Source organism: Theropithecus gelada, chromosome 12, assembly GCF_003255815.1.
Source record: "Theropithecus gelada isolate Dixy chromosome 12, Tgel_1.0, whole genome shotgun sequence".
Classification (NCBI taxonomy): Eukaryota; Metazoa; Chordata; class Mammalia; order Primates; family Cercopithecidae; genus Theropithecus; species Theropithecus gelada.
The window spans coordinates 66,881,894-66,896,252 of record NC_037680.1 but is presented as its reverse complement, the minus strand read 5'-3'; the positions used below and the strand labels follow the sequence as shown (position 1 = coordinate 66,896,252).

Here is a 14,359-nt window from a genome sequence, read left to right as displayed (position 1 = left end):
ACATTCAGTAACCTTAATTTTTATTTCTTAGTAAATGTTCTGTGGTTACAAGGCAGAAGAATCAATGAATCAACAGTATCAATATAGCTTTTTATCAGCAGCATGAAGATCTCAAGGAGTCCAATTTGAAAGCTTTCAAGATACACAATATCTGCAGTGTTTATTTTATTCAAGTGTTAAAATCAATTTTTTTTTCTTAAAAGAAACTGTATTAACTACACTGTTGAATAACCAAGAAACACTCCTTATAACACCCTAAGAACACTCAGGCAAGCTACTCACCCTGGCTACAAGCTCCAGAAATCACCACCACTCCCTTCTCTCACGTAGAAAGCTTGTCAATTTAACCCTGGTGAGTTTCAGCACAAGTGCAGCAGTAATCTGGAGTTTGCCCTCTTTGGGCCCAACCTTTATTTCCTCAATAATGACCACTCTCACCTGACCTGAGCAGCTGCTGCTTAGCCAGCACAGCAACTTGACCAATGGGAAAGAACTACTGGCTATTCACTGCAGCCCTGTAATCAACAGGTCTACAGATTTTAGGAATTCCTCATAACACAATAATCAGGTTTTTCAGTTCCAAGGTTATCCCAGAGTTCGCTCTTCGTTTTGGCCCTAGGCAACACTGTCATATTTTGTCAAGTTCCAGGTTGAACTGCCCAGTTTCAGATTGAAACCACTTTCTCCAGCTAAGCTAATGAACCCAGCATTTGTTCAGGGCCTTTCTCCAAGGCCCTGGCTCTCCATATATCCTCCACTCAGTTCACACAGGCAGGCCACAAGCCTGAGGTGAGCATTGCACAATTCATCCTCACCTTGAATGGCTCAACTTGAAATAGTTTGTCTATGGAGAAACTGAAGGCTACATCTAATGCAGAATTTCTTCTTCCATTTTATCAATACATTTTATTAAAACTCGTGGAAATTATCTTTCAGATGATTTTTTAAATTTTTTATTTATTTTTTCAACTTTTATTCTAAGTTCAGGGGTACATGTGCAGGTTTGTCATATAGCTAAACCCATGTCATGGGGTTTGTTGTACAGATTATTTCATCACTAATGGGTACTGATAATAATGGGCTTGATACCTGAGTGATGAAGTAGATGATTTTTTTTTAAAGTAAGTTTACATAATCATTATTCACCTAAGACCGTTTTATTTCAACATTATACTTTAAATAAAAATTATTATAGACTTATGATTAGTAAGTTACGGCATTTACCATAATTTAATAGCCTTGACTATAGAATTCCTTTTGATCAGTATTTCTCAATGGATGTTCTGAGAATTACCTGTATCAGAATTACCCAAGATGGCCTTCTAAAAAAACAGATTGCTGGACTCTACCCCAGCTTAGTGAATCAGAATCTCTGGAGACAAGGCCTAGGAATCCGTATTTTTGTCAGCATCCTGTATAACTCTAAACACTGAGATTTAATAGCTCCAGTTCTCCAGGTTGCTTATTTTTCTTTACCTCTACACTGGCAATTTTGGTGGCAGCTGGCACCTGCTGGCAGGTATCTTGGTGAAACAGTATAGGTACAATGGTTTTGCTATTTGTTATTCTTGTGCAAAGATAGGTTAAAATTAAAATAGCTAACATTTACTAGGTGCTTACTATATGCCAGGCATCCTTCTAGGCACCTTACATGTATTAACTCATTTAATTCTTATATAACCTTAGGAAGTAGGTACTGTTATCGCCATTTTACAGATGAAGAAACTGAGGCACAAGGAGATTGTTTCCTGAAAAATCACAGAGCTAGGAAGTTGTGGGACAAGATTCAAACCTAGGCAAGCTGGCAGAAGCCCACACTGTTGACCAGTATCTAGCCAATGAAATCTTTTCGTCAGTTGTCAGCTATTAAAATAAGGGAAAATCAGTAATTGTTGGATAATAATCATAAATACATTAGTATTATAAGGTACATTATATAGCAAAAAAAAAAAAAATACACACACACACCCCCCAGTTGGTATCTGTCACTAGGTTTGATCATTATATGTCACTATTTGACTTCCTTTTTACTCCCAGAAAAACCTTTTCTCCAGCTGATCTTCAGCCTCTGTTAAGGACCCTTCTGGGTAGTAAAAGCTCATCTATTACATTCCACTGATGTCTCCCTTAACTGTCATGGCATTGATGGCAGGGGAGATGCCCAATATCTAATTCTTCTGGTGTTAGTTTGTTAAGACTGGGTAGCTTAACAATAAAATCATACTTTCTCACAGTTCTGGGGGCTGGAAGTCCAAGAGCAAGGTGTCAGCAGGAATGGTTTCTCCTGAGGCTTTGCTCCTTGGCTTGCAGATGGCCCCTCTCACTGTGGCCTCACCTGGCCTTTCCACTGTAGGTGTTAATCTCTGGCATGTCTCCCTTTTCTTACAAAGACGCCAGTCAGACTGGATTAGGATCCGCCTGTATGACCTCACATAAACTTTAAAAGTCCTGTCTGCAAGTACAGTCCCATTCTGAGGTACTGGGGGTTAGGGCTTTAACACGTGAATTTTGAAGGAATATAATTTAGCCCCTAACACCTCTCCTGAAAGAGAGGCCTTGGTTACCTTAGCAACCCAATCTATTAGCTGACACAATCTATTCCTTTGTCTTTTGTTTTCTGGCCAAAAGTGAAAATAGGATAGTGTTTTCTTCCCCATTTATGTGGTCAATAAGAAACATCTGTGAGGCAGTCGTTCCCACTAAGAGCTACTCACTTTAACAGCCAAGTAATTAATATTGCAGTGAGCACTGAATCTCTCATAAGCCTTGTTTTGTAACAATCCATTTCAAGTCACATTTCAGCAAAATAGGCTTAAAGAAGTTTCATTACTCCCATCTCAAACCAAATGTTTATATCTATATGTTTAACATAAAATTGTGTCACAATGTCAGATAGAATTAGGGTCTCTTTTGCTTTTGTAGGATTGTCTAGTCCAGTTGGAGAACTACTGAAGGAATTGAAGTACGTCAGAAGGAAAAAAGGTTGTTAAGACTTTTCTTGGAAACCCAAACCTCTCTACAAAGATAAATCTCGAATTTCTAGCCATTATCAGAACATCAGAGGTTTAAAAATCCTATCTGAATAATTTAGACATTTTTCAGATGGGATAAACTATATAGTGGAAAACACACAGGCTTTGGAATCAGAAACACCTGGGTTCAAAACCTAACTCTGCCACTAACTAGCTGTGTGGCATCAGGTATTTTCTTACCCTCTCTGAGACACACTCTACATCTTTAATATAAAGATTAATAGTTACCGTGCAGTGATGTTGTGAAGATCAAATGAGATTTTTCTGGAAAAATATCACAGAGCACAGAGCTTTACACATGGCAGATAATAAATGATAGCTATGACGATGAAATACAACCTCACAGAAACCACAATCACATGTCTTAACTTGAGAAAGTAAGAGGTTGGCAAGTTTATATGGGTCACTGAAACCTTTTCTTGAAACTTACTACTCCATTAAATCCAAAGCCTGGGAACTACTTGTAATTCTCTGAGTAACCCAAATAAAGTTCCTTTATGTCGGTCAGATCTGATTGCTTCAGTTTCTAGGCATCTGGGTGGAAACTCGGGCTCCTAGAGGCTGAGACTACTCTGGCTTCATGGTAGACAATCTGTGACTGGCTTGGGAGAGCCATTTTTCTGTCAAGGGAGATATTTTGTAAGGATTATGGGGCCCAGAGTGCTCCTTCTCATGTGAAGAGCCTGGTTGTAGCAGAAGCTGGTTGTGCCTTTTTGTTGTCCACAGTGACAGAAGGGTGACGACATAGATAAGGGCCTGCCACAAAACAGAACTGCTCTCTAATCAATAGGCAAGGGAGTCAAAGCACTTCTGTTGACATTTCCCTCTTCGGCAGATAATTCAACACTTTACAGAGTCCACGTTTTTGCCCATTGCATATTGACTGCACCCCACCCCCACGGTTCACATCCTGAATTCTGCCTCTCACTCATCTTCTGAGGAATGGCAATTTGAAGCTATTGTGTGGTGGCCCTGCCTGACAGCTATTGCTGCTAGGGGAAAGGGCCAAGCTTCCATGAAATATCTGGGTGTTTTACAAGAAGGTGTTTCTCATGACCTTTTCCAAGGGGGTACAGCTGTCCAGGAGTCTGTGTAGGTGGCCACATGATGGCAGTGGCCAAGGTTCTATACAGATCACACTGCTATTGTAGGGGAAATATAGACTTCATCCACCTCTCCTTTGCTCCATTCTTAAGGGCTGCCTTGGGGAGTAGTTTTAAAGATTGGAGGCTGTTTGTGCAGAAGGGACAGGGGAATGGAAGTGGGCCCACACTAAATATGGAGTGGGGCTCGCTGTGTTGTGCCACTTGCTAATGGTAGCCTCCCCTGAGATTCCTGTGAGGCCAGAGGGAAACTGTACTACAAACTACAAGCCTTACTAGTGATTTGCAATACTGCCTTTTAGCTCATTGGAAACTAAATTGTTTTCCCAGTGTATAAGCCTTGTTCAACTTTCAGATATTTGACTGTCAAACATTTCTCAGGATCCAATAAATATTACAGTTTGGGACTACCTGTACTTTCTGGGTCTTATTTCATGTTGATCTGGGTGATGTTGCTGTCATTACCTCATGGGCTCTGATTAAGTTTAGCCTTTTAGTAGCTGATTTTGCACTATCCATTTGCTCTCCTGCTCTGGGAAGATTGTACATTTGCACATGCTGCTCCCTCTGGTTGACTTGCTCTGCTTCCTGCTTTCTCTACCTAATGCTCACTCACCTTCTCAGAATCAGTTCAAGGGCAAGAAGCTTGAATAGGCACTTCATAAAAGAGGATATCCAAATGGCCAATAAACATACAGAAACACAGTCTACCATATTAGTCATCAGGAAGATGCAACTTAAAATCTCAACAGGGTGCCACTAGGTATTCAATGGAATAGCTAAAATAAAAAAGACTGAAAATTTCAAGTTTTGCTAAGGGTATGGAGCAACAGAAACTCTTATGAACTGCTGGCATGAATGAAATTGGTATAATCATTTTGGAAAACTATTTGTAATTTGTTTACTATAAGTATAATGTATGATCCAGCAATTTAATTTCCCTTGTAGATGTTTACCCAACAAAATTCATGCAGGTATGGATTAAAAGACACGTACTTGTGAGCAGCATTATTTGTAATAATCTAATATTTGTAATAACCCAAAGAACCATCAATAGTAAAATGGAATAAACTGCAGCATATTCATGTAGCGAAATGCTATACAGCAGTGAAAATGAATGAACTGTGACAATAGGCAACATGGACGCATCTCACAAAAACATGCTGTCAAGTGAAAGAAGTCAGGCACAAAAGATATATGGTTGTGCCATTTAATTTATTTAAAGCTCAAAAACAGGCAAAATGAACCTATAGTGTTGGAAATCACAATGGTGGTGATCTTGGAGAAGAAGGCGGGGTTACTGATGGCGGCACTGGTAATATTCTGGATGTGAGTGATGGTTACATGGGTGGGTTGACTTTGTGTTAATTCATTAGGCTATCTGCTGAGATTCCTAATGTTTATGTGTATATTTCTAATTCAATAAAAAGGTTTGTTTTTTAAAAATGTATGTGTAAAAGGAGGAGAATCATTTCAGCTGTTGGCTCCTTCAGGAGACATTTCTGACTCCTCTTCCATCTTAGGCACCTAGGCCATGGGGGAATGGAGATGGGCCAAATCTATACCCCAGCTTTCCAACACTCAATTCATTGGTTTACTTGTCTATGCTCTGTCTGACAAGAGATTTAAATGCATGTGGTGTCTTGGGACTCGTAGTGCATAACTCAGAGGTGTTCAATAAATGTTGGCTGATGAATTTTCTCTTAACCTTGTAAATACAGAATTCATCCTTGTCACACTGTTTATTGTACTTGTATTTTATCAGCATTAGGCACACAGGCCCATATTTGTATAAAAGTCTACATATATTCCATATTCATTTACAAGAACAAACCAGGGCTGTATTTGAACAACTAGCAACTGAACCACATTTTTGGAGCACCAAATCAGAATCTAAAATTACGCCCTTTCATCTAGAGGTGACCTACCTTTAACAAGATTAATTTAATTAAATCACTCAAAATAGTAAGTTTAATTTGCTTTTATAAGAAAAGATATTAAATATGGAATATGTGAATCTTTTATTTAACCCTAACATTTCTCTCTCTTTCCTCCCTAACCTTCAAACTTCAATTCCACCTCAAATGATGATGACATACACATCACTCTAAGCTGGTCAGGCTACGCTTGCTCTATTGTGAGGCTACCAATGGACCACATTAGCCTACATTTTTGCTCACTGAAGCTGCTTAAAGCAATAGGCTACAAAGATGTCCCTTGTTCTCAAATGTTGTTCTGATAGCTTGTATATGGAAGCCTGTGCTAAAGCCGTGTTTTCCAAATCAGTTAAGAATTAATTAAGACACATTAAAAATAAAGACTTTTAGAAAGGTGAATATCAGCTGATTTTTATCCAACAATTTAAGGAAAGAGCAGGTGCAACAGTCAGCTCTACCCTCACTGGTTACTTAAGAACAGAACAGGGAGCCTTCTTCCACTAAGAGTCAACTTATATTGCCTTTTGGTAAAGTAAATTAAATGCTCGGGAAAAAATAGTTGATCTACATAATAAGTATTCTATAGTAACATACCAGTTGTATAAAGGATGAATTTTGGATACTTCTCAGAACTCATCTGAAAATTGTGAAAAAGTATTCCATTTAGAAATACTTTAAAATTTTTCCGGGCATGGTGGCTCATGCCTGTAATCCCAGCACTTTGGGAGGCTGAGGTGGGTGGATCACCTGAGGTCAGGAGTTCAAGGCCAGCCTGGCCAACATGGCAAAATCCCATCTCTGCTAAAAATAGAAAAACTAGCCAGGCATGGTAGTGCATGCCTATAATCCCAACTACTCAGGAGGCTGAGGCAGGAGAATCGTGTGAGCCTGGGAGGCGGAGGTTGCAGTGAACCAAGATCACACCACTGCACTCCAGCCTCGGTGACAAAGTGACCTCTGTCTCAAAAAAAAAAAAAAAAAAAGTTTGATAGCGACCTTATTTTTTAGACTCCCTTTTCCATAGTTGGAAGTATTTTCACCAAGGAGAAATTTTGTTCAGTTAGATATTTTTCTATCTGCTGTGTTCCAACTACAGTATATGCTTAAGTTTTTGTATGCTAAGAGATGTTTCTAGAACCCTGGTGTCACAAATGAAACCTGAAATCAGATAGTATATAAATAGAAGCAGATTCAGTATAACTATCTTAACTATCAGAAAGAATAATTTTTTTTTTTTTTTTTTTTTTTTAGACGGGGTCTTGCTCTGTCCCCAGGCTGGAGTGCTGTGGTGCAATCTTGGCTCATTGCAAGCTCTGGTTCCCGGGTGCACGCCATTCTCCTGCCTCAGCCTCCCAAGAAGCTGGGACTACAGGCACCCGCCACCACGCCCGGCTAATTTTTTGTATTTTTTAGTAGAGACGGGGTTTCACCATGTTAGCCAGGATGGTCTTGATCTCCTGACCTCGTGATCCACCCGTCTCGGCCTCCCAAAGTGCTGGGATTACAGGCTTGAGCCACCGCGCCCGAAAGAATAAATTTTTTAAAAATACAAATTTGATGCATAATTCAAGGCAGAAAAAAAGATCAAATGTATGATTTGTAGCAAGAATATTTTCCAATGGAATATTATTTATAGTTTTGATCATTGCTAATCAGAATCTAGAATCTTATTAATTTATTTTTATTTTTCAGACAGGGTTTCACTTCCATCACCCAGGCTAGAGTGCAATGGTACAATCTCCGGCTCACTGCAACCTCTGCCTCCCAGGCTCAAGTGATTCTCCTGCCTCAACCTCCCAAGTAGCCGGGACTGCAGGTGCATGCCACCACACCTGGCTAATTTTTGTATTTTTAGTAGAGATGGGTTTCACCATGTTGGCAAGGCTGGTCTCAAACTCCTGACCTCAGGTGATCTGCCCACCTCGGCCTCCCAAGGTGCTGAGATTATAGGCGTGAACCACCACAGCTAGCCTTAATCTTCAATCTATTTTGAATGTAACATTTTTCATTAATTAAGGAAGATTCCCAATTCAATTTATCTTTCCTTTAGAACTCATGCCATACTAATTGGAGGCACCAGCTCCTTTAACACTTACTATTTATTGTCTGGATGGGCCGGGATGGGCCTGGATGGGCCTGCAGGGTATGCGGTAGAAAGAGCCTTGTTTAGGACACAGGAGAGCTGGTTCTGTTCTTAGGCTCTGTTTTGCCAATCAGGTATGTAAACTCGGCCACACGATATAAGCTCTGGAGGACTTGTTTTCCCCATTTTGTAAACATAAAAAAGGAAAAGAAAAGCAGGGGCAGAGAGGTTGGATTGGATGATTTCTATGGTCTGTTCCTGTTCAAAACTTCTCTGTTTTTTATATCTACTTTCCATATAAACGAGATTGGGAAATATTATTCAGCCATAAAAAGAAAGGAAATTCTGATACATGCTACAACATGGATGAACCTTGAAGACATTATGGTACGTGAATAAGCCAGACTGAAAAGGACAAATACTCTATGATTCCACTTATATGAAGTACTCAGAATGTCAAATTCGTAGAGCCAGAAAGTAGGATGGTGGTTACCAGGGCTGGGAAGAGAGGGTAGAGTCATTGTTTAATGGGTATAGAGTTTTTGTTTGGGATGATGAAAAAGTTCTGGATGTGAACAGTGCTGATAGTTGCGTAACAATGTGAATGTACTTAATGCCACTGAGTTGTAATTTGAAAATGGTTAAAATGGTAAATTTGATATTAGGTATCTTTTACCACAATTTTTTTTAAAGAAAAATTATAGGTTCAAAGAAATGCACATTTCAAAAGCTTTTAATGTTTATCATCTACATAATAAGGGCATAATAAATATTCGTTGACTTATATTTTAAAAAACAAGTTGGGGTAGTGGTAGGAAAATTAGGTTTAAAGAAGGGCACTAGGCTATTTGTCTTTGATTTCATACAGCAACCACACCGGCGTTTTGTTTTGTTTTGTTTTTGAGATGGAGTCTCACTCTGTTGCCCAGGCTGGAGTGCAGTGGCATGATCTTGACTCACTGCAACCTGCGCCTCCCAGGTTCAGCGATTCTCCTGCCTTAGCCCCCCTGCTAGCTGGGATTACAGGCATGCGCTACCATGCCTGGCTAATTTTTATATTTTTAGTAGAGACCAGGTGTCACCATATTGGCCAGGCTGGTCTCGAACTCCTGACCTCAGGTGATCCACCCGCCTTGGCCTCCCAAAGTGCTGGGATTACAGGCATGAGCCACTGCGCCCGGCCTCCATCCTCATTTTAAAAGTTGCTGATAATGAAAAATGATGGCATCAACTTACTATGCTTTCCTTAAGCAATATTAAAAGAAGAATTTTCTTTGGTCACTTGAATTTAACCCCTTCGATATGAATTATCACTTTCATTTGCATTGAGCAAAGCCTACCATTGTCACTTTAGAGGAAAAGGGCAAGTTTAAACATCTATTGGTAAAGTTGGCAAATACTTAAATTAATTTAAACATGGATAATTAATTTAGTGTATTTTAAATATTTAGTTGGTTAAAAATAAAAACAAATGAGCAAATAACACACACTCTCCATCCCCCCCCAAAAAAAAGGAGAAAAAAAAAAAAGGAATGTAAAGAGGAAGAAAGAAAAGAAAAATAAATTCTGACATTTTTCCATTGTGGTAACTCATCTTGTCAAATTATTTTATAGGTATTTACTATTCCATTTTGTTAATTTTTTATATATAATTGACCAAGTTTTATGGCCAAGTAAAATTTTTTTTTCTTTTTTGAATGGGGTTGGGAGTCATTTTTTAAAAAGCTACAAATAAGGAGCCAGGTGTGGTGGCTCATGCCTGTAATCCCAGCACTTTGGGAGGCCAAGGCGGGTGGATCAAGAGGTCAGGAGATCGAGACCATCCTGGCTAACACAGAGAAACCCCATCTCTACTAAAAATACAAAAAATTAGCCTGGCGTGGTAGCAGGCATCTGTAGTCCCAGCTACTTGGAAGGCTGAGGCAGGAGAATCACTTGAACCCGGGAGGCAGAGGTTGCAGTGAGCCGAGATCGAACCACTGCACTCTGGCCTGGGTGACAGAGTGAGGCTCCGTCTAAAAAAAAAAAAAAAAAAAAAAGAAAGCTACAAATAAGGTATTCAAATTTGCATGCCTGCCTTACCTGTATTTAATCAGGTACATGGAAAAGGTAACAAATAAATCTATAATATGAAAGAAATTAGGCTGAGTGCAGCAGCTCACACCTGTAATCCCAGCACTTTGGGAGGCTGAGGCAGAAGGATGTCATGAGCCCCCAGGAGTTTGAGACCAGCCTGAGCAACATAGTGGGACTCCATTTTTACAAAATTTTAAAAATTAGCTGGGATGGTGGCACGTGCCTGTAGTACCAGATACTCGGGAGGCTGGAGTGGGAGGATTGCTTGAGCCTGAGAGGTAAAGGCTGCATGAGCCATGATCACACCACTGTACTCCAGCCTGGATGACAGAGTGTGACCTTTTCTCAAGAAAAAAAGAAAAAAAAGAAAGAGAAATTATTAGGTACAATATTTTGCTGTGGATACTAGTTACAGTAATCTGCATTAGTCATCCATTAATAAAATGCTCTTATCACATTCCAGAACTTGAATTAATATTACATACCACATAAAAAAGACAAAAATATGTTTGCTAAATTTGATCAGCAGAAAGTTGACCAGAAAAAAATATAAAAGTTTCAGATTTCCTAAATGAGTGGCATCATCATATTAATAAAATCATAGTTTCCATATTTGAACATTTTATGTACAGGAGTCCTAATAAGTTGTATCAACTATTCATTCCAACAATAGTCATTTCCCACCTGCATTTCCCAAACTCACCTTTTTTTGTTGTTGTTGACTACTTTAAAATTTTATCATTTTTGTCTATTTGAAATATCTCCTTTCTCTTAGAAATTCTAATCCAGGAAGTCTCAAGTTGCAATCTGGGAATCTTTTAAACCACTTTTATACTCTACCCACTCCCCCACTTGCCTACTACCCTGAGGAATTTTACAATCAGACAAGTTTGAGAAACAGTACGCAACATCAATCACAGGAGATGGGAAACAGAACTTTTATTTTTTAAATTTTAACTTAATTTTTATTTTTTGAGATGAAGTCTCACTTTGTCGCCCAGGCTGGAGTGCAGTGGCACAATCTGGGCTCACCGCAACCTCTGATTCCTGGGTTCCAGGGATCCTCCTGCCTCAGCCTCCTGAGTAGCTGGGACTACAGGTGCTTGCTACCACACCTGGCTAATTTTTGTATTTTTACTACAGACGGGGGCTTCACCATGTCAGCCTGGCTGGTCTCGAACTCCTAACCTCAAGTGATCCACCCACCTTGGCCTCCCAAAGTGCAGGGATAACAGGCGTGAGCCACCATGCCAGCCAGAGCCTTTATGTCTAAGCTCTCAGCCAAACAAACACATTAACATAGTTTTATTAACTTCATTACAAGATTCAAAGTATCTTAACAAGAACATTCATAAGGACTCACATCTGGCAAAAGTGCTTATATATACCATCCTCACCTTTAAAAAATGAAGATGACATTTGTTTTCATTGATCACTTTATATAACATAATTATCTTTTAAGCAATTTCTGTATAACATGAAATAGAATGAGACATTTTCTAATTGTTATTAGAGACAGAATTAAAAAGTAAAATAAATATATAATAACCTTTATAACTTTTGTTTCACAGGCCTAAGTCAAACAAGAAATTATCTTTTCATTTTTTTCAGGACTATAACAAGTAAAGCTATAATTTAAATCTATAATAAAGTATATCATTTTAAAGGGCATTAGTGAAAGCTGCAATTTCCAAGCAAGTGGTGGTTTAGTTCAAAAGCTTGAAAAGTGGTAGCTTATTCTACACAAAAAGTACAGTGTAACTCTATGTATTTGACATAATTCTCTTCATGACTAAGAGCTAACTTCAAAAGTAGTATAAAAATCCATAAAAACTTAAAAATAAAGTGGGCTCTACATAAGAATGGAAACAAATATCTGCATTGAAAAAATGAATTTTTCCATTGCCTTTATTTTTTCCCTTATGTTCTCTATTTTAAAAGGTAAGAATGAGCCGGGCGCGGTGGTTCACGCCTGTAATCCCAGCACTGTGGAAGGCCGAGGCGGGCGGATTACGAGATCAGGAGATTGAGACCATCCTGGCTAACACGGTGAAACCCCATCTTTAATAAAAATACAAAAAAAAAAAAAAAAAAAAAAAATCAGCCGGGCGTGGTGGTAGACGCCTGTAGTCCCAGCTACTCAGAGGCTGAGGCAGGAGAATGGCGTGAACCTGGGAGGCAGAGCTTGCAGTGAGCCAAGATCGTGCCACTGCACTCCAGCCTGGGCGACAGAGCCTGGGCGACAGAGTGAGACTCCGTCTCAAAAAAAAAAAAAAAAAAAAAAAAGGGTAAGAATGAGATCACTTAGCTAATACACCAGTCAAGAGTAGTTCAGTGGATTACTTTCATCCTTATACTATTATCAAGTTGAGCAGGGCTGATCCTTATCAACTTTTCTGGCTTCAAAGCTAGGAATCAGAGTAAAAGGGCTAAAAAATCTTTTACTCAACAGATGGGATCCACTTAAGTGGTCTGTCCATACTTTGAACCCACTGTTCTTTTGAAGTGAACACCATCATACAGTGGGCAAACTTCTGCTTATTCAACACTTTAAAAATAGCTTTAAAACGAGAAATCTCCAAAAAACACGCCGTGGTTTCTTATAAGTGTTTTTCATAGATGCACTAAAGTAAGCGTTTCCTTTCACACTCTGCGCCTAACCGTCTACATGATAGGGCCAAACCCAGGTTAAATATTTTTTTCCAGCTACCACTCTGGACACACCAACTAATTATGCACGCCTCATAAAACCACCTTTCAAAATGCAGAGAGAATTAACAGCAAGGAAGTAACGATTTTTCTAAATATAGTCCCATCATGTTTATTTTACACTCATCAAGTAGGTCACTGGAGGTAGCCGGCAGCTAGGGACACTCAGAAGCATCTCTCAAAGCCAAGGGTGAGACCAAGAGGCCACTGACAGCTGCGCCATCTACCTGTTGCAGCTGGGCCACTGCTCTGGACAACTGTCAGACCAGCTTCTTCGTCCTACAAATGCTAATGATTAGATTTTTTTAAATCGTTGTTTGCCACCCTTTCTTCCCGCCCCCTATCCCCTTCGGGCCGCTCCGGCAGGGCCAAGGGCGCCGCGGGACTCGCGAGCTCCTCTCTGCGCTGGCTGCAGCGGCGATGCCGGGCATGCCTGGCCCGGCCGGGCCGGGTCCGGGGCGGCCTCGCTGCCAGGGCAGGGACCTCGCAGGCCGGCGCGCAGAGGCGAGGAGCCCTCCCGGCGCCATCGACTCACCTACCCGCGGAGAGGCGACGGCGCGCGCCGCTCACCAGCCCGGGGCCCAGATCCGAGAAGGAGGGGCAGCGGCGCGGGGTCCCGGTGGCGGGTGGCGTAAGGAGGAAAACGTATTACCTAAGCAGGGGATGCGGACAGAGCAGGAGGCAGCAGCCTTTCCCTCGAGAAACGGAAGCGGCGGGGGAGGAGAGCAGGAGGAGTGGGAGGAGGAGGCGCGGCTCGGGCGTGAGGTTAGGCTAGGGGTGCTGGGCTTGCGGCCGCACGCGTGGCCAGAGGACGAGGGCTGGAGAGGACGGTGGAGCTCACCGGAGCGAAGGCGAAGCCCGGGCGACGCGCGATCCCGCTCGGCTCGGCACCGGATCCGAGCTCTGCCTGAGCCAGGCCTCCGCCTCCGCCTCCGTCTCCGGCTTTCCCGCGGCACCGCGGCGTGGAAACGCGCGCTGCCGCCTCGGGGCTCCCGGGACGCGCGGGCCCCCCACGCCTGCCCTAGCCGGGCGTCCGCGACGTCACAAGTGGAGCGCGATGATTCAGAGGGAGGGCCAAGAAGGGAAGGGCTCTGGGGTCTGCTTGGCCACGGCTGCTGTTTCCTTGTCGCCGCCCACGAATTCACTTTTAAATCCTCCTCCTCCATTCATCTGTACTCTCATAGGGGACTGCGGGTTTGACAGATGGGTTGGCAGCTGTGAAGATGGACTTCCTGCCAGTGGTATCCGGGTCCCACTGTTCTAATGGAAATGCCAGGTGTACTGGATGTTCCTCAAGCCACAGCAGTGTCTCTGGGCCTTACCGCTTAAGAAGTGGGCCTCGGGTCACCCGGACAGGAAGCGCATCAAGGGTGGGGAACTCATCTCTCTCCAGCCTTTGATGCTGTGATACTCAGTGTG

General features: G+C 41.5%; 1 protein-coding gene across 3 annotated transcripts in view; it reads right to left on the bottom strand.

Moving 5' to 3' along the window:
- INPP1 (inositol polyphosphate-1-phosphatase) overlaps nucleotides 1–14,108 on the bottom strand; it is a 28,760-nt gene extending 14,652 nt beyond the window's left edge. The window contains exons 1-3 of one of the 3 annotated variants that reach the window (XM_025403889.1): nucleotides 13,593–13,872; nucleotides 10,389–10,570; nucleotides 8,169–8,327 (exon numbers count right to left, since the gene is read on the bottom strand). The gene's annotated coding sequence lies outside the window, so the exon portion shown is untranslated. Of the gene's footprint in view, nucleotides 1–8,168; nucleotides 8,328–10,388; nucleotides 10,571–13,592 lie in introns of all 3 variants that reach the window. The other 2 variants (XM_025403888.1, XM_025403887.1) reach the window with 2 other exon arrangements.
- Nucleotides 14,109–14,359: the final 251 nt, after the last annotated feature.